This window comes from Pseudorasbora parva, chromosome 5 (assembly GCF_024679245.1).
Source record: "Pseudorasbora parva isolate DD20220531a chromosome 5, ASM2467924v1, whole genome shotgun sequence".
Lineage (NCBI taxonomy): Eukaryota > Metazoa > Chordata > Actinopteri > Cypriniformes > Gobionidae > Pseudorasbora > Pseudorasbora parva.
The window spans coordinates 22,513,943-22,532,763 of record NC_090176.1 but is presented as its reverse complement, the minus strand read 5'-3'; the positions used below and the strand labels follow the sequence as shown (position 1 = coordinate 22,532,763).

General features: G+C 38.0%; 1 protein-coding gene across 2 annotated transcripts in view; it reads right to left on the bottom strand.

Annotated features, from left to right (window-relative positions):
• Positions 1-18,821, bottom strand: part of nrp2b (neuropilin 2b) — a 190,178-nt gene that overhangs the window by 38,017 nt on the left and 133,340 nt on the right. The window lies entirely within an intron of this gene.

The window sequence follows — 18,821 nt, the reverse complement described above, 5'->3', positions numbered from 1 at the left end:
TAAAACGCATCGTGCAGACCAAACCGTAAGAGCTGGAAATTTGAAACTTTGTCAGATGGTAGTACTCATGTTGGGGAGACCCTGAGAAGCTATGACCCCAATTGGCCTATAGGTGGCGCTATAGCAATCAATTGCGAGAAAAGGCTCATAACTCCTAAACCGTTTGGTCCACACTCAAGTGTCATATATCATTGGAAAGCTGAGTCCTTGGCGAACAAAATGTATATCTCAGATTTTATTTCCAGTATGCAAATTTTTCCGCCATTTTGAATTTTATTGAAAACCTACTTTTGCAAACTAGTCCCTGGTTTTTTGACCGATCGGAACCAAACCAGTGTCAAAATGTTCTCTGGTCTCTGTTTATCAATAGTTATCAAAAAAAAGTTGAAATTTCGATTCATTTATGCTAATTGGCTTCAAAATGGACGTTCAGGGCGGAGCCTATTTTACTAAAAAGGCTATAACTCAAGAAGGAAATGAGATATCGTCACCAAACTTGGTACACATGTATATCGGCTCAATTTGAGGTCACGATAAAAAAATCGCGATGATTGGCCACTTGGTGGCGCTATAATGCGAAAAAAACATGAAAAGGGCTGTAACCACGCGAACGCTAGTCCGATTGACCTGAAAATTGGTATGCAGTGTCTTGGTCCAAGGCCCCATGTACGTCTATGAGGACATTGGCGTATCTCAAAAAACATGGCCGCCATCGGCCAATGAAATTTGAGCACCTATTAGATGGGGTTAACAGAGGCCGATCGGAACGAAACTTGATGGGCATGTTTGACTCATGGTCCTAGAGGTCTGTAAGAATTTTGAAAGAAATCGGCCACTAGTTGGCGCTAACGAGTTTTATGGCTCTGAAATCACGTGTTTTTTTACGCACTTACAAAATATGCATATCATATGATAGATCTCCTCATGCTGAACAAATTTGCCTCTGGAATCATTGCTGTCAATCAAATCATTAATTAAATATTCACAATTATGTTAAAAACCTACTTTTGCAAACTAGTCCCTGGTTTTTTGACCGATCGGAACCAAACCAGTGTCAAAATGTTCTCTGGTCTCTGTTTATCAATAGTTATCGAAAAAAAGTTGAAATTTCAATTCATTTTTGCTAATTGGCTTCAAAATGGACGTTCAGGGCGGAGCCTATTTTACTAAAAAGGCTATAACTCAAGAAGGAAATGAGATATCGTCACCAAACTTGGTACACATGTATATCGGCTCAATTTGAGGTCACGATAAAAATATTGCGACGATTTGCCACTTGGTGGCGCTATAATGTGAAAAAAAACATGAAAAGGGCTATAACCACGCGATCGCTAGTCCAATTAACCTGAAAATTGGTATGCAGACATTGGCGTATCTCAAAAAACATGGCCGCCATCGGCCAATGAAATTTGAGCACCTGTTAGACAAGGTTAACAGAGGCCGATCGGAACGAAACTTGGTGGGCATGTTTGACTCATGGTCCTAGAGGTCTGTAAGATTTTTGAAAGAAATCGGCCACTAGTTGGCGCTAACTCAAAAGGGAAGCTCAAAAAATCACGAAAATTGTTGGGTATATGTAGCATGACATGCTGATGAAGCATGAAAAGTTTTAAAGAGATCGGACTATAGGTGGCGCTATAACTGATAAAAAGCTATAAAAACCATGCATTTTTTATGGTAAATTGCCTATATTGGCTGTAAATGGACTTTTCCATCTATTATTTCAGTGTTTAAAATCTTGCTAAATAAAACTTAATGTCTTTAATGCCTATGTGCTTAAAAGGCCTTAAACGCTTGAACCCCGCTAAATGCTGCTTGCAGCTTTAATTATTATTATTATTATTATTATTCTGCCGTAAAACTCATCGTGCAGACCAAACCGTAAATGCTAGAGACTTCAAACTTTGTCAATAGGTAGTCCAAAAATCGAGGAGAGGTTATCAAATTATGAGCCAGATTGGCCAATAGGTGGCGCTACAGCAACCAAAAACGCGAAATGGCTCATAACTCCTAAACCGTTCATCCTAAGGGTCAAGTGTCTTATATCATTGGAAAGCTGAGACCTTGGCGAACAAAACGTATATCTCCGATTTCATTTCCGGTATGCAAATTTTTCCGCCATTTTGAATTTTGTCAAAAACCTACTTTTGCAAACTAGTCCCTGGTTTTTTGACATATCAGAACCAAACCAGTGCCAAAATGTTCTCTCTAGTCTGAATATCAATAATTATCAAAAAAAAGTTGAAATTTTGACTCATGAACGAAAAGGGGCGTGGAAATGTACATTTAAGGCGGAGCCTATTTTACTAAAGAGGCTATAACTCCAGCAAGAAATGAGATATCTTCACCAAACTTGGTACACATGTTTATGGGCTCAGTTTTTGGTCACGATAAAAAAATCGCGACGATTGGCCACTTGGTGGCGCTATAACATGGAAAAAACACAAAAAGGGCTATAACCACGCGACCGCTAGTCCGATTGACTTGAAAATAGGAAAGCAGTGTCTTGGCCCAAGGTACCATGTCTGTCTATGAGAACATTGGCGTATCTAAAAAAACATGGCCGCCATCGGCCAATGAAATTTGAGCACCTATTAGACAGGGTTAACGGAGGTCGACCAGAACGAAACTCAGTAGGCATGTTTGACTCATGGTCCTAGAGGTCTGTAAGAATTTTGAAAGAAATCGGCCACTAGTTGGCGCTAACGAGTTTTATGGCTCTGCAATCACGTGGTGTTGCACACATCGGCAAATTATGCATATCATATGATAGATCTCCTCATGTTGAACAACTTTGCCTCTAGAACCATTTCGGTCAATCAAATTGTTAAATAAATATTTGCAATAATGTTAAAAACCTACTTTTGCGAACTAGTCCCTGGTTTTTTGCGCAATCAGAACCAAACCAGTCTAGGACAATTCTCTGGACTCTCTAGATCAATAATTATCAAAAAAAAGTTGATTTCTTGCATTTGGATGGCTATAACAGAGCCATTTAGAAAAGAAGCATGGCAAAATACACTCAAAAGCCTATAAATCCTAAGAGGAAACTCAAAACTTCACGAAAATCGTTGGGTATATGTGGCATAACATGATGAAGACACATGCAATGTTTTATGGAGATCGGAGTATAGGGGGCGCTATAAGTGTTAAAAAGCTTTGAAAACCATGTATTCCCTATGGTGAATTGCCTGTAAATGGTATTTTCCATCTCTGTAATCAGGTGGGGTTAAAACAGCCACATAATATGCATATATTATGATAGATCTTCTCATACTGAACAACTTTGCCTCTAAACTAGTCCTAGGTTTTTTGCCTGATCGGAACCAAACCACAGCAGTATGATTCTCTGCACTCTCCTGATCAATTCATATTTAGACTTTATAAAGTTACTATTATAATATTTAAAATCACATTTTGTCATTTTATCACTTCATTTCACCTGATACTCTTAAATTCATTCAGTGCTTAAAAGCCTTTCATGCAAAAGGTGTCAAATGCTTATAGACCTTAAATGGCTTGAACCCCGCTAAATGCTGCTCGCAGCTTTAATTATTATTATTATTATTATTTTTCTTCTCCCCTAAAACTGAACGTGCAGACAAAACCGTAAGTGCTAGAGACTTCAAACTTGGCCAATAGGTAGTCCTCAATTTGGGGAGAACCTGAGAAGCTATGACCCCGATTGGCCTATAGGTGGCGCTACAGCGACCAAAAGCGCAAAAGGGCTCATAACTCCTAAACCGTGTACTCCACACTCAAGTGTCTTATATCATTGGAAAGCTGAGACCATGACGAACAAAACGTATATCTCCGATTTCATTTCCGTCATGAAAATTTTTCCGCCATTTTGAATTTTGTTGAAAACCTACTTTTGCAAACTAGTCCCTGGTTTTTTGACCGATCGGAACCAAACCAGTGCCAAAATGTTCTCTGTAGGCTGAATATCAATAATTATCGAAAAAATGTTGATATTTCGATTCACGGTTGCTAAGGGAATTCAAAATGGACGTTCAGGGCGGAGCCTATTTTACTAAAAAGGCTATAACTCCAGAAAGAAATGAGCTATCTTCACCAAACTTGGTACACATGTTTATGGGCTCATTCTTTGGTCACGATAAAAAAATCGCGACGATTGGCCACTTGGTGGCGCTATAACATAAAAAAAACACTAAAACGGCTATAACCACGCGACCGCTAGTCCGATTGACTTGAAAATTGGTATGCGGTGTCTTGGCCCAAGGCCCCATGTATGTCTATGAGGACATTGGCGTATCTCAAAAAACATGGCCGCCATCGGCCAATGAAATTTGAGCACCTATTAGACGGGGTTAACGGAGGCCGATCGGAACGAAACTTGGTGGGCCTGTTTGACTCATGGTCCTAGAGGACTGTAAGAATTTTGAAAGAAATCGGCCACTAGTTGGCGCTAACGAGCTTTATGGCTCTGCAATCACGTGGTGTTGCAAACATCCCCAAAATATGCATATCATATGATAGATCTCCTCTTGCTGAACAACTTTGCCTCTGGAACCATTGCTGTCAATCAAATCGTTAGTTAAATATTCGCAATTATGTTAAAAATCTACTTTTGCGAACTAGTCCCTGATTTTTTGCACGACCGAAACCAAACCAGTCTAGGACAATTCTCTGGACTCTCTAGATCAATAATTATCAAAAAAAAGTTGAACTTTTGCATTTGGATGGCTATAACAGGGCCAATTAGAAAAGAGGCGTGGCAAAATACTCTCAAAAGCCTCTAAATCCTAAGCGAAAACTCAAAACTTCACGAAAATTGATGGGTATATGTGGCATAACAATGTGAAGAAGGATGCAACATTTCATGGAGATCGGAGTATAGGTGGCGCTATTAGTGTTAAAAAGCTTTGAAAACCATGTATTCCTATGGTGAATTGCCTGTATTGGCTGTAAATGGTATTTTCCATCGATTATTTCAGCATGCTAATTGTGTTACCAGTATGTTAAAAACATGCTAATCGTGTTAGCCTTTTGCTAAAAACATGTCAGCAGTGTAGGGTAGCAACAGGGCCACAAGTTTTGCCATTGCAAGCACAACTCAAATTCAGTCTTTATAAAGTCACTATTTTATTTAACATTTGCAATCGAATTTTGTCAATGTATCACTTCATTTCACCTGAGCTCCCAGATTTAATTATTTTACTGCTTTAGAGCCTTAAATGCAATACGCCTTAAATGCTTAAATGCCTTAAGTCGCTTGAACCCCGCTAATTGCTGCTCGCAGCTATATTTATTATTATTATTATTATTATTATTATTATTCTCCGCTAAAACGCATCGTGCAGACCAAACCGTAAGAGCTGGAAATTTGAAACTTTGTCAGATGGTAGTACTCATGTTGGGGAGACCCTGAGAAGCTATGACCCCAATTGGCCCATAGGTGGCGCTATAGCAATCAATTGCGAGAAAAGGCTCATAACTCCTAAACCGTTTGGTCCACACTCAAGTGTCATATATCATTGGAAAGCTGAGTCCTTGGCGAACAAAATGTATATCTCAGATTTTATTTCCAGTATGCAAATTTTTCCGCCATTTTGAATTTTATTGAAAACCTACTTTTGCAAACTAGTCCCTGGTTTTTTGACCGATCGGAACCAAACCAGTGTCAAAATGTTCTCTGGTCTCTGTTTATCAATAGTTATCAAAAAAAAGTTGAAATTTCGATTCATTTATGCTAATTGGCTTCAAAATGGACGTTCAGGGCGGAGCCTATTTTACTAAAAAGGCTATAACTCAAGAAGGAAATGAGATATCGTCACCAAACTTGGTACACATGTATATCGGCTCAATTTGAGGTCACGATAAAAAAATCGCGATGATTGGCCACTTGGTGGCGCTATAATGCGAAAAAAACATGAAAAGGGCTGTAACCACGCGACCGCTAGTCCGATTGACCTGAAAATTGGTATGCAGTGTCTTGGTCCAAGGCCCCATGTACGTCTATGAGGACATTGGCGTATCTCAAAAAACATGGCCGCCATCGGCCAATGAAATTTGAGCACCTATTAGATGGGGTTAACAGAGGCCGATCGGAACGAAACTTGATGGGCATGTTTGACTCATGGTCCTAGAGGTCTGTAAGAATTTTGAAAGAAATCGGCCACTAGTTGGCGCTAACGAGTTTTATGGCTCTGAAATCACGTGTTTTTTCACGCACTTACAAAATATGCATATCATATGATAGATCTCCTCATGCTGAACAAATTTGCCTCTGGAATCATTGCTGTCAATCAAATCATTAATTAAATATTCACAATTATGTTAAAAACCTACTTTTGCAAACTAGTCCCTGGTTTTTTGACCAATCGGAACCAAACCAGTGTCAAAATGTTCTCTGGTCTCTGTTTATCAATAGTTATCGAAAAAAAGTTGAAATTTCAATTCATTTTTGCTAATTGGCTTCAAAATGGACGTTCAGGGCGGAGCCTATTTTACTAAAAAGGCTATAACTCAAGAAGGAAATGAGATATCGTCACCAAACTTGGTACACATGTATATCGGCTCAATTTGAGGTCACGATAAAAATATTGCGATGATTGGCCACTTGGTGGCGCTATAATGTGAAAGAAAAAACATGAAAAGGGCTATAACCACGCGATCGCTAGTCCAATTAACCTGAAAATTGGTATGCAGACATTGGCGTATCTCAAAAAACATGGCCGCCATCGGCCAATGAAATTTGAGCACCTATTAGACAAGGTTAACAGAGGCCGATTGGAACGAAACTTGGTGGGCATGTTTGACTCATGGTCCTAGAGGTCTGTAAGATTTTTGAAGGAAATCGGCCACTAGTTGGCGCTAACTCAAAAGGGAAGCTCAAAAATTCACGAAAATTGTTGGGTATATGTAGCATGACATGCTGATGAAGCATGAAAAGTTTTAAAGAGATCGGACTATAGGTGGCGCTATAACTGTTAAAAAGCTATAAAAACCATGCATTTTTTATGGTAAATTGCCTATATTGGCTGTAAATGGACTTTTCCATCTATTATTTCAGTGTTTAAAATCTTGCTAAATAAAACTTAATGTCTTTAATGCCTATGTGCTTTAATTAGGGGTTCAAGCACGAAGTGCTGAAACCCTATTGTAATTGTACTGATTTTTATTATTAGGGGTTCAAGCACGAAGTGCTGAACACCTATTGTATTTGTGCTGATTTTTATTATTAGGGGTTCAAGCACGAAGTGCTGAAACCCTATTGTAATTGTACTGATTTTTATTAGGGGTTCAAGCACGAAGTGCTGAAACCCTATTGTAATTGTACTGATTTTTTTAGGGGTTCAAGCACGAAGTGCTGAACACCTATTGTATTTGTGCTGATTTTTAGGGGTTCAAGCACGAAGTGCTGAAACCCTATTGTAATTGTACTGATTTTTATTATTATTATTCTGCCGTAAAACTCATCGTGCAGACCAAACCGTAAGGGCTAGAGACTTGAAACTTGGCCAATAGGTAGTCCAAAAATCGAGGAGAGGTTATCAAATTATGAGCCAGATTGGCCAATAGGTGGCGCTACAGCAACCAAAAACGCGAAATGGCTCATAACTCTTAAATCGTTCGTCCAAAGGGTCAAGTGTCTTATATCATTGGAAAGCTGAGACCTTGGCGAACAAAACGTATATCTCCGATTTCATTTCCGGTATGCAAATTTTTCCGCCATTTTGAATTTTGTCAAAAACCTACTTTTGCGAACTAGTCCCTGGTTTTTTGACATATCGGAACCAAACCAGTGCCAAAATGTTCTCTCTAGTCTGAATATCAATAATTATCAAAAAAAAGTTGAAATTTTGACTCATGGACGAAAAGGGGCGTGGTAATGTACATTTAAGGCGGAGCCTATTTTACTAAAGAGGCTATAACTCAAGAAGGAAATGAGATATCTTCACCAAACTTGGTACGCATGTGTATGGGCTCATTCTGAGGTCAGGATAAAAAAAATGTGAAGATTGACCACTTGGTGGCGCTATAATGTGGAAAAAACATGAAATTAGCTATAACCACGCGACCGCTAGTCCGATTGACCTGAAAATTGGTATGCCGTGTCTTGGCCCAAGCTACCATGTATGTGTATGAGGACATTGGTGTGTCTCAAAAAACATGGCGGCCATAGACCAATGAATCTTGAGCACCTATTAGACAAGGTTAATGGAGGCTGATCGGAATGAAACTCAGTGGGCATGTTTGACTCATGGTCCTAGAGGTCTGTAAGAATTTTGAAAGAAATCGGCCACTAGTTGGCGCTAACGAGTTTTATGGCTCTGAAATCACGTGGTGTTGCACATATCCATGAAATATGCATATCATTTGATAGATCTCCTCATGATGAACAACTTTGCCTCTAGAACCATTGCTGTCAATCAAATTATTAATTAAATTTTTGTAATTATGTTAAAAACCTACTTTTGCGAACTAGTCCCTGGTTTTTTGCCCAATCAGAACCAAACCAGTCTAGGATAATTCTCTGGACTCTCTAGATTAATAATTATCAAAAAAAAGTTGATTTTTTGCATTTGCATGGCTATAACAGGGCCATTTAGAAAAGAGGCGTGGCAAAATACGCTCAAAAGCCTATAAATCCTAAGGGAAAACTCAAAACTTCACGAAAATTGTTGGGTATATGTGGCATAACATGTTGAAGACGCATGCAAAGTTTCATGGAGATCGGAGTATAGGTGGCGCTATAAGTGTTAAAAAGCTTTGAAAACCATGTTTTCCCTATGGTGAATTGCCTGTATTGGCTATAAATGGTATTTTCCATCTCTGTAATCAGGTGGGGTTAAAACAGCCACATAATATGCATATATTATGATAGATGTTCTCATACTGAACAACTTTGCCTCAAGAACCAATACTGTCAATCAAATCTTTATTTAAATATTCACAACTATGTTAAAAACCTCGTTTTGCAAACTAGTCCTTGGTTTTTTGCCTGATCGGAACCAAACCACAGCAGTATGATTCTCTGGACTCTCCTGATCAATAGTTGTCAAAAACATGTTGAACTTTACACTTTAGGTAGCTATAACAGGATCATTTGGAGAATAGGTGTGGTAAAACATGCTCAAAAGCCTATTAATCCTGAAAGAAAAATCAAAATTTCACAAAAATAGGTAGGCAAATGCAACATGTGACTCTAAAGAAGCATGCAACTTTTCATGGAGATCGGGCGTTAGATGCCTCTATAACAGTAAAAAAGGTGACAGTGCAAATGCGTATATGGCATATTACCTAAAATTGCCACCGGAGGCCAGCAGAGGACCAGTCATTGGTTCATTCTGTCCACTGAGCATAAACTTTAAAAAACATTATAATAGCATTTCAAATTATATTTTGTCAGTGTTACCAATTAATTTGTTCATTTGATTTATGTTTCACAAATAATTATTATATTACAATAAAAATAATGCCGGAAAATGTTTTAAAATGGGAAAACCTGGAATAAGCTAGTTGTTACCTATCATTTATTTCAAATATCTGTATCTTCAACAATATGTGCATGTGAGAAAAGCATGTTTGATTGCATTAACTTGGAAAATGTGCTCATTTAAAATGAAAATGAGTGGTGCTCTGCTGCCACCTGCTGGCTCATATAGTCATTTTGTCATACTATTTACTGATCATGTTCTATAATTCCTATTTAGACAATGTAAAGTCACTTTTACAACATTTACAATCACATTTTGTCAAAATAATTTATTTCAAATATATCTGCAACTAAATTAAAGTTTAAATGAGTTAACATGAAAAATGTGCCTATTACATATTCCTTACAATTACAATTACAAAACCACCAGAGGGCAGCAGAAGACCACTCATTGGTTCATTCTGCTCACAAAGCATATAAAAAAAACGTTTTAAAATCATTAAAATAATATTGCAAATAAAATGTTCTCAATGTTTGCCAGTTTGATGTGTTTTTTTTAACAATAATATTACATTACAAATAAAATAACACCTGAAATTAAAGGGGAAAACAATGACTAAGCAATTTGTTATCTATCATTTATTTCAAATATCTATATAAGCATTATTTAATTTATTCATATGTAAAACAGAAGTGTGTGTGTGTGTGTGTGTGTGTGTGTGTGTGTGTGTGTGTGTGTGTGTCTGTCATGCTAGCAAACAGCATTTGCAACATGCTACACACGCTAGCAGTGATTAGTAAAGTGTTAAATCAGGCAAAGAACATAGTAAGAACTCTATAAACATTATAGTAACCATCTGTGACAACTAACAACTGACAAGCAACACCATAACAACCATCAAGAACAACCTAGCAACCACCTAGCAGCATGTTAATCCTGTTAGCAAAGTAAAATAGTAATTTTGTCATACTATTTATTAATATTGTTCTATAATTCATATTTGGACTTAATAAAGTCACTATTATAATATTTAAAATCACATTTTGCCATTTTATCACTTCATTTCACCTGATATCTCTCAAATTCATTCAGTGCTTAAAAACCTTTCATGCAAAAGGTGTCAAATGCTTAAAGACCTTAAATGGCTTGAACCCCGCTAAATGCTGCTCGCAGCTTTAATTATTATTATTATTATTAGGGGTTCAAGCACGAAGTGCTGAACACCTATTGTATTTGTACTGATTTTTAGGGGTTCAAGCACGAAGTGCTGAAACCCTATTGTAATTGTACTGATTTTTATTATTATTATTATTATTATTATTCTGCCGTAAAACTCATTGTGCAGACCAAACCGTAAATGCTAGAGACTTCAAACTTTGTCAATAGGTAGTCCAAAAATCGAGGAGAGGTTATCAAATTATGAGCCAGATTGGCCAATAGGTGGCGCTACAGCAACCAAAAACGCGAAATGGCTCATAACTCCTAAACCGTTGCTCCTAAGGGTCAAGTGTCTTATATCATTGGAAAGCTGAGACCTTGGCGAACAAAACGTATATCTCCGATTTCATTTCCGGTATGCAAATTTTCCCGCCATTTTGAATTTTGTCAAAAACCTACTTTTGCGAACTAGTCCCTGGTTTTTTGACATATCAGAACCAAACCAGTGCCAAAATGTTCTCTCTAGTCTGAATATCAATAATTATCAAAAAAAAGTTGAAATTTTGCCTCATGAACGAAAAGGGGCGTGGAAATGTACATTTAAGGCGGAGCCTATTTTACTAAAGAGGCTATAACTCCAGCAAGAAATGAGATATCTTCACCAAACTTGGTACACATGTGTATGGGCTCAGTCTTTGGTCACGATAAAAAAATCGCGACGATTGGCCACTTGGTGGCGCTATAACATGGAAAAAACTCAAAAAGGGCTATAACCACGCGACCGCTAGTCCGATTGACTTGAAAATTGGTATGCAGTGTCTTGGCCCAAGGTACCATGTCTGTCTATGAGAACATTGGCGTATCTCAAAAAACATGGCCGCCATCGGCCAATGAAATTTGAGCACCTATTAGACAGGGTTAACGGAGGTCGATCGGAACGAAACTCAGTAGGCATGTTTGACTCATGGTCCTAGAGGTCAGTAAGAATTTTGAAAGAAATCGGCCACTAGTTGGCGCTAACGAGTTTTATGGCTCTGCAATCACGTGGTGTTGCACACATCGGCAAAATATGCATATCATATGATAGATCTCCTCATGTTGAACAACTTTGCCTCTAGAACTATTTCTGTCAATCAAATCGTTAAATAAATATTTGCAATAATGTTAAAAACCTACTTTTGCGAACTAGTCCCTGGTTTTTTGCCCAATCAGAACCAAACCAGTCTAGGACAATTCTCTGGACTCTCTAGATCAATAATTATCAAAAAAAAGTTATTTTTTTGCATTTGGATGGCTATAACAGGGCCATTTAGAAAAGAGGCGTGGCAAAATACACTCAAAAGCCTTTAAATCCTAAGGGGAAACTCAAAACTTCACGAAAATTGTTGGGTATATGTGGCATAACATGTTGAAGACACATGCAAAGTTTTATGGAGATCGGAGTATAGGGGGCGCTATAAGTGTTAAAAAGCTTTGAAAACCATGTATTCCCTATGGTGAATTGCCTGTAAATTGTATTTTCCATCTCTGTAATCAGGTGGGGTTAAAACAGCCACATAATATGCATATATTATGATAGATCTTCTCATACTGAACAACTTTGCCTCTATAACCAATACTGTCAATAAAATCTTTATTTAAATATTCACAATTATGTTAAAAACCTCGTTTTGCAAACTAGTCCAAGGTTTTTTGCCTGATCGGAACCAAACCACAGCAGTATGATTCTCTGCACTCTCCTGATCAATTCATATTTAGACTTTATAAAGTCACTACTATATTATTTAAAATCACATTTTGTCAGTTTATCACTTCATTTCACCTGATATCTCTCAAATTCATTCAGTGCTTAAAAACCTTTCATGCAAAAGGTGTCAAATGCTTAAAGACCTTAAATGGCTTGAACCCCGCTAAATGCTGCTCGCAGCTTTAATTATTATTATTATTATTATTATTATTATTCAGCCGAAAAACGCATCGTGCAGACCAAACCGTAAGGGCTAGAAACTTGAAACTTGGCCAATAGGTAGTACAAAAATCGAGGAGAGGTTATCAAATTATGAGCCAGATTGGCCCATAGGTGGCGCTATAGCAACCAAAAGCGCGAAAGGGCTCATAACTCCTAAACCGTTGCTCCTAAGGGTCAAGTGTCTTATATCATTGGAAAGCTGAGACCATGACGAACAAAACGTATATCTCCGATTTCATTTCCGTCATTAAAAATTTTCCGCCATTTTGAATTTTGTCAAAAACCTACTTTTGCGAACTAGTCCCTGGTTTTTTGACCAATTGGAACCAAACCTGTGCAGAAATGTTGTCTGAAGTCTGATTATCAATATTCATTGACAAAAAGTTGAAATTTCGATTCACGGAAGATAAGGGCATTCAAAATGGACGCTCAGGGCGGAGCCTATTTCACTAAAAAGACTATAACTCAAAAATGAAATGAGATATCTTCACCAAACTTGGTACACATGTGTATGGGCTCAATTTGAGGTCACGATAAAAAAATCGCGATGATTGGCCACTTGGTGGCGCTATAATGTGAAAAAAACATGAAAATAGCTATAACCACGCGACTGCTAGTCCGATTCACCTGAAAATGGGCAAGCGTTGTCTTGGTCCAAGGCCCCATGTATGTCTATGAGAACATCGGCGTATCTCAAAAAACATGGCCGCTATCGGCCAATGAAATTTGAGCACCTATAAGACAAGGTTAACGGAGGGTGATCGGAACAAAACTTGATGGGCATGTTTGACTCATGGCCCTAGAGGTCTGTAAGAATTTTGAAAGAAATCGGCCACTAGTTGGCGCTAACGACTTTTATGGCTCTGTAATAACGTGGTGTGGCACCCATCCACAAAATATGCATATCATGTGATAGATCTCCTCATGCTGAACAACTTTGCCTCTAGAACCATTGCTGTCAATCAAATCATTAATTCAATATTTGCAATTATGTTAAAAACCTACTTTTGCGAACTAGTCCCTGGTTTTTTCCCCAATCAGAACCAAACCAGTGCCAAAATGTTCTCTGTAGTCTGAATATCAATATTCATTGAGAAAAAGTTGAAATTTCGCTTTATGGTTGCTAAGGGGTGGAAAAAGAATGTTGTGGGCGGAGCCTATTTTACTAAAAAGCCTATAACTCAAGAAGGAAATGAGATATCTTCACCAAACTTGGTACACATGTGTATGGGCTCATTCTTTGGTCTCGATAAAAAAAAATCACGACGTTTAACCAGTTGGTGGCGCTATAATGTGAAAAAAAACATGAAAATAGCTATAACCACACGACCACTAGTCCGATTGACCTGAAAATTGGTATGCAGTGTCTTGGCCCAAGGTACTTTATAAGTCTATGAGGACATTGGTGTATCTCAAAAAAACATGGCCGCCATCAGCCAATGAATTTTGAGCACCTATTAGATGGGGTTAACGGAGGTCGATCGGAACGAAACTCAGTGGACATGTTTGACTCATGGTCCTAGAGGTCTGTAAGAATTTTGAAAGAAATCAGCCACTAGTTGGCGCTAACCCAAAAGGGAAGCTCAAAAATTAATGAAAATTGTTGGGTATATGTGGCATGACATGCTGATGAAGCATGTAAAGTTTTAAAGAGATCGGACTATAGGTGGCGCTATAACTGTGAAAAAGCTATAAAAACCATGCATTTCCTATGGTAAATTGCCTATATTGGCTGTAAATGGACTTTTCCATCTATTATTTCAGTGTTTAAAATCTTGCTAAATAAAACTTAATGTCTTTAATTAGGGGTTCAAGCACGAAGTGCTGAACACCTATTGTATTTGTACTGATTTTTATTATTATTATTATTATTATTAGGGGTTCAAGCACGAAGTGCTGAACACCTATTGTATTTGTACTGATTTTTATTAGGGGTTCAAGCACGAAGTGCTGAACACCTATTGTATTTTTATTATTATTATTATTCAGCCAAAAAACGCATCGTGCAGACCAAACCGTAAGGGCTGGAAACTTGAAACTTTGTCAATAGGTAGTACAAAAATCGAGGAAAGGTTATCAAATTATGAGCCAGATTGGCCTATAGGTGGCGCTATAGCAATCAATTGCGCAAAATGGCTCATAACTCCTAAACCGTTTGGTCCACACTCAAGTGTCTTATATCATTGGAAAGCTGAGACCTTGGCGAACAAAACGTATATCTCCGATTTCATTTCCGTCATTAAAAATGTTCCGCCATTTTGAATTTTGTTGAAAACCTACTTTTACGAACTAGTCCCTGGTTTTTTGACCGATCGGAACCAAACCAGTGCCAAAATGTTGCCTGTAAACTGAATATCAACATTCATTGAGAAAAAGTTGAAATTTCGATTTACGAAAGATAAGGGGATCAAAATGGAAGCTCAGGGCGGAGCCTATTTTACTAAAAAGACTATAACTAAAAAATGAAATGAGATATCTTCACCAAACTTGGTACATGTGTGTATGGGCTCATTCTTTGGTCTCGAAAAAAAAATCGTGACGATTGACCACTTGGTGGCGCTATAATGTGAAAAAAACATGAAAATAGCTATAACCACACGACCACTAGTCCGATTGACTTGAAAATTGGTATGCGGTGTCGTGGCCCAAGGTACCATGTAAGTCTATGAGGACATTGGCGTATCTCAAAAAACATGGCCGCCATAGGCCAATGAAATTTGAGCACCTATTATGTTTATGGCTCTGTAATCACGTGGTGTTGCATACATCCGCAAAATATGCATATCATATGATAGATCTCCTCATGTTGAACAACTTTGCCTCTAGGGCCATTGCTGTCAATCAAATCGTTAATTAAATATTCATAATTATGTTAAAAACCTACTTTTGTGAACTTGACTCTGGTTTTTTGCCCGATCAGACCCAAACAAGTCTAGGACAGTTCTCTGGACTCTCTAGATCAAAAACTATCAAAAAAAGTTGAACTTTTGCATTTGGATGGCTATAACAGTGCCATTTTAAAAAGAGGCGTGGCAAAATACACTCAAATGCCTATAAATCCTAAGGGGAAACTCAAAACTTCACGAAAATCGTTGGGTACATGTGGCATAACATGCTGATGAAGCATGCAATGTTTTAAAGAGATCGGACTATAGGTGGCGCTATAACTGTTAAAAAGCTTTAAAAACCATGCATTTCCTATGGTAAATTGCCTATATTGGCTGTGAATGGACTTTTCCATCTATTATTTCAGTGTTTAAAATCTTGCTAAATAAAACGTAATGTCTTTAATGCCTATGTGCTTAAAAGGCCTTAAAAGCTTGAACCCCGCTCAAATGCTGCTTGCAGCTTTAATTATTATTATTATTATTCTGCCGTAAAACTCATCGTGCAGACCAAACCGTAAATGCTAGAGACTTCAAACTTTGTCAATAGGTAGTCCAAAAATCGAGGAGAGGTTATCAAATTATGAGCCAGATTGGCCAATAGGTGGCGCTACAGCAACCAAAAACGCAAAATGGCTCATAACTCTTAAATCGTTCATCCTAAGGGTCAAGTGTCTTATATCATTGGAAAGCTGAGACCATGACGAACAAAACGTATATCTCCGATTTCATTTCCGGTATGCACATTTTTCCGCCATTTTGAATTTTGTCAAAAACCTACTTTTGCGAACTAGTCCCTGGTTTTTTGACATATCAGAACCAAACCAGTGCCAAAATGTTCTCTCTAGTCTGAATATCAATAATTATCAAAAAAAAGTTGAAATTTTGACTCATGAACGAAAAGGGGCGTGGAAATGTACATTTAAGGCGGAGCCTATTTTACTAAAGAGGCTATAACTACAGCAAGAAATGAGATATCTTCACCAAACTTGGTACACATGTTTATGGGCTCAGTTTTCGGTCACGATAAAAAAATCGCGACGATTGGCCACTTGGTGGCGCTATAACATGGAAAAAACACAAAAAGGGCTATAACCACGCGACCGCTAGTCTGATTGACTTGAAAATTGGTAAGCAGTGTCTTGGCCCAAGGTACCATGTCTGTCTATGAGAACATTGGCGTATCTAAAAAAACATGGCTGCCATCGGCCAATGAAATTTGAGCACCTATTAGACAGGGTTAACGGAGGTCGACCAGAACGAAACTCAGTGGGCATGTTTGACTCATGGTCCTAGAGGTCTGTAAGAATTTTGAAAGAAATCGGCCACTAGTTGGCGCTAACGAGTTTTATGGCTCTGCAATCACGTGGTGTTGCACACATCGGCAAAATATGCATATCATATGATAGATCTCCTCATGTTGAACAACTTTGCCTCTAGAACCATTTCGGTCAATCAAATTGTTAAATAAATATTTTCAATAATGTTAAAAACCTACTTTTGCGAACTAGTCCCTGGTTTTTTGCGCAATCAGAACCAAACCAGTCTAGGACAATTCTCTGGACTCTCTAGATCAATAATTATCAAAAAAAAGTTGATTTCTTGCATTTGGATGGCTATAACAGAGCCATTTAGAAAAGAGGCGTGGCAAAATACACTCAAAAGCCTATAAATCCTAAGAGGAAACTCAAAACTTCACGAAAATTGTTGGGTATATGTGGCATAACATGTTGAAGACACATGCAATGTTTTATGGAGATCGGAGTATAGGGGGCGCTATAAGTGTTAAAAAGCTTTGAAAACCATGTATTCCCTATGGTGATATGCCTGTAAATGGTATTTTCCATCTCTGTAATCAAGTGGGGTTAAAACAGCCACATAATATGCATATATTATGATAGATCTTCTCATACTGAACAACTTTGCCTCTAAACTAGTCCTAGGTTTTTTGCCTGATCGGAACCAAACCACAGCAGTATGATTCTCTGCACTCTCCTGATCAATTCATATTTAGACTTTATAAAGTCATTATTATAATATTTAAAATCACATTTTGTCAGTTTATCACTTCATTTCACCTGATATCTCTCAAATTCATTCAGTGCTTAAAAGCCTTTCATGCAAAAGGTGTCAAATGCTTAAAAACCTTAAATGGCTTGAACCCCGCTAAATGCTGCTCGCAGCTTTAATTAGGGGTTCAAGCACGAAGTGCTTGAAAACCTATTGTAATTGTAAGGATTTTTATTATTATTATTTTTCTTCTCCCCTAAAACGCATCGTGCAGCCCAAACCGTAAGTGCTAGAGACTTGAAACTTTGCCAAAAGGTAGTCCAAAAATCGAGGAGAGGTTATCAAAGTATGAGCCCGATTGGCCAATAGGTGGCGCTATAGCGCAAAAAACAAAAAAAATATACTATTTTGCTTATATCTCGAAAACCCATTGTTGCACATTCAAGTGTCTTACATCATTGGAATCCTTGGCTCAAGCCGAACAAAACGTATATCTCCGATTTCATTTCCGTCATGAAAATTTTTCCGCCATTTTGAATTTTGTCGAAAACCTACTTTTGCGAACTAGTCCCTGGTTTTTTGACCGATCGGAACCAAACCAGTGCCAAAATGTTCAATGTAGTCTACATATCAATAATTATCGAAAAAAAGTTGAAATTTCGATTCACGTACGATAAGGGGCGTGAAAATGTACACTGAAGGCGGAGCCTATTTTACTAAAAAGACTATAACTCAATAATGAAATGAGATATCTTCACCAAACTTGGTACACATGTGTACGGGCTCAATTTGAGGTCACGATAAAAAAATCGCGACGATTGGCCACTTGGTGGCGCTATAATGTGAAAAAAACATGCAAATAGCTATAACCATGCGACTGCTACTCTGATTGACCTGAAAATTGGTATGCAGTGTCTTGGCCCAAGGTAGCATGTATGTCTATGAGGATATTGGCGTATCTCAAAAAACATGGCCGCCATAGGCCAATGAAGTTTGAGCACCTATTAGACAAGGTTATTGGAGGCCGATCGGAACGAAACTCGGTGGGCATGTTTGACTCATGGTCCTAGAGGTCTGTAAGAATTTTGAAAGAAATCGGCCACTAGTTGGCGCTAACGAGTTTTATGGATCTGTAATCACGTAGTGTTGCACACATCCACAACATATGCATATCATTTGATAGATCTCCTCATGCTGAACAACATTGCCTCTGGAACCATTGCTGTCAATCAAATCGTTAATTAAATATTTGCAATTATGTAAAAAACCTACTTTTGCGAACTAGTCCCTGTTTTTTTGCCCGACCGGAACCAAACCAGTCTAGGACAATTCTCTGGACTCTGCAGATAAATATTTATCAAAAAAAAGTTGAACTTTTGCATTTGCTTGGCTATA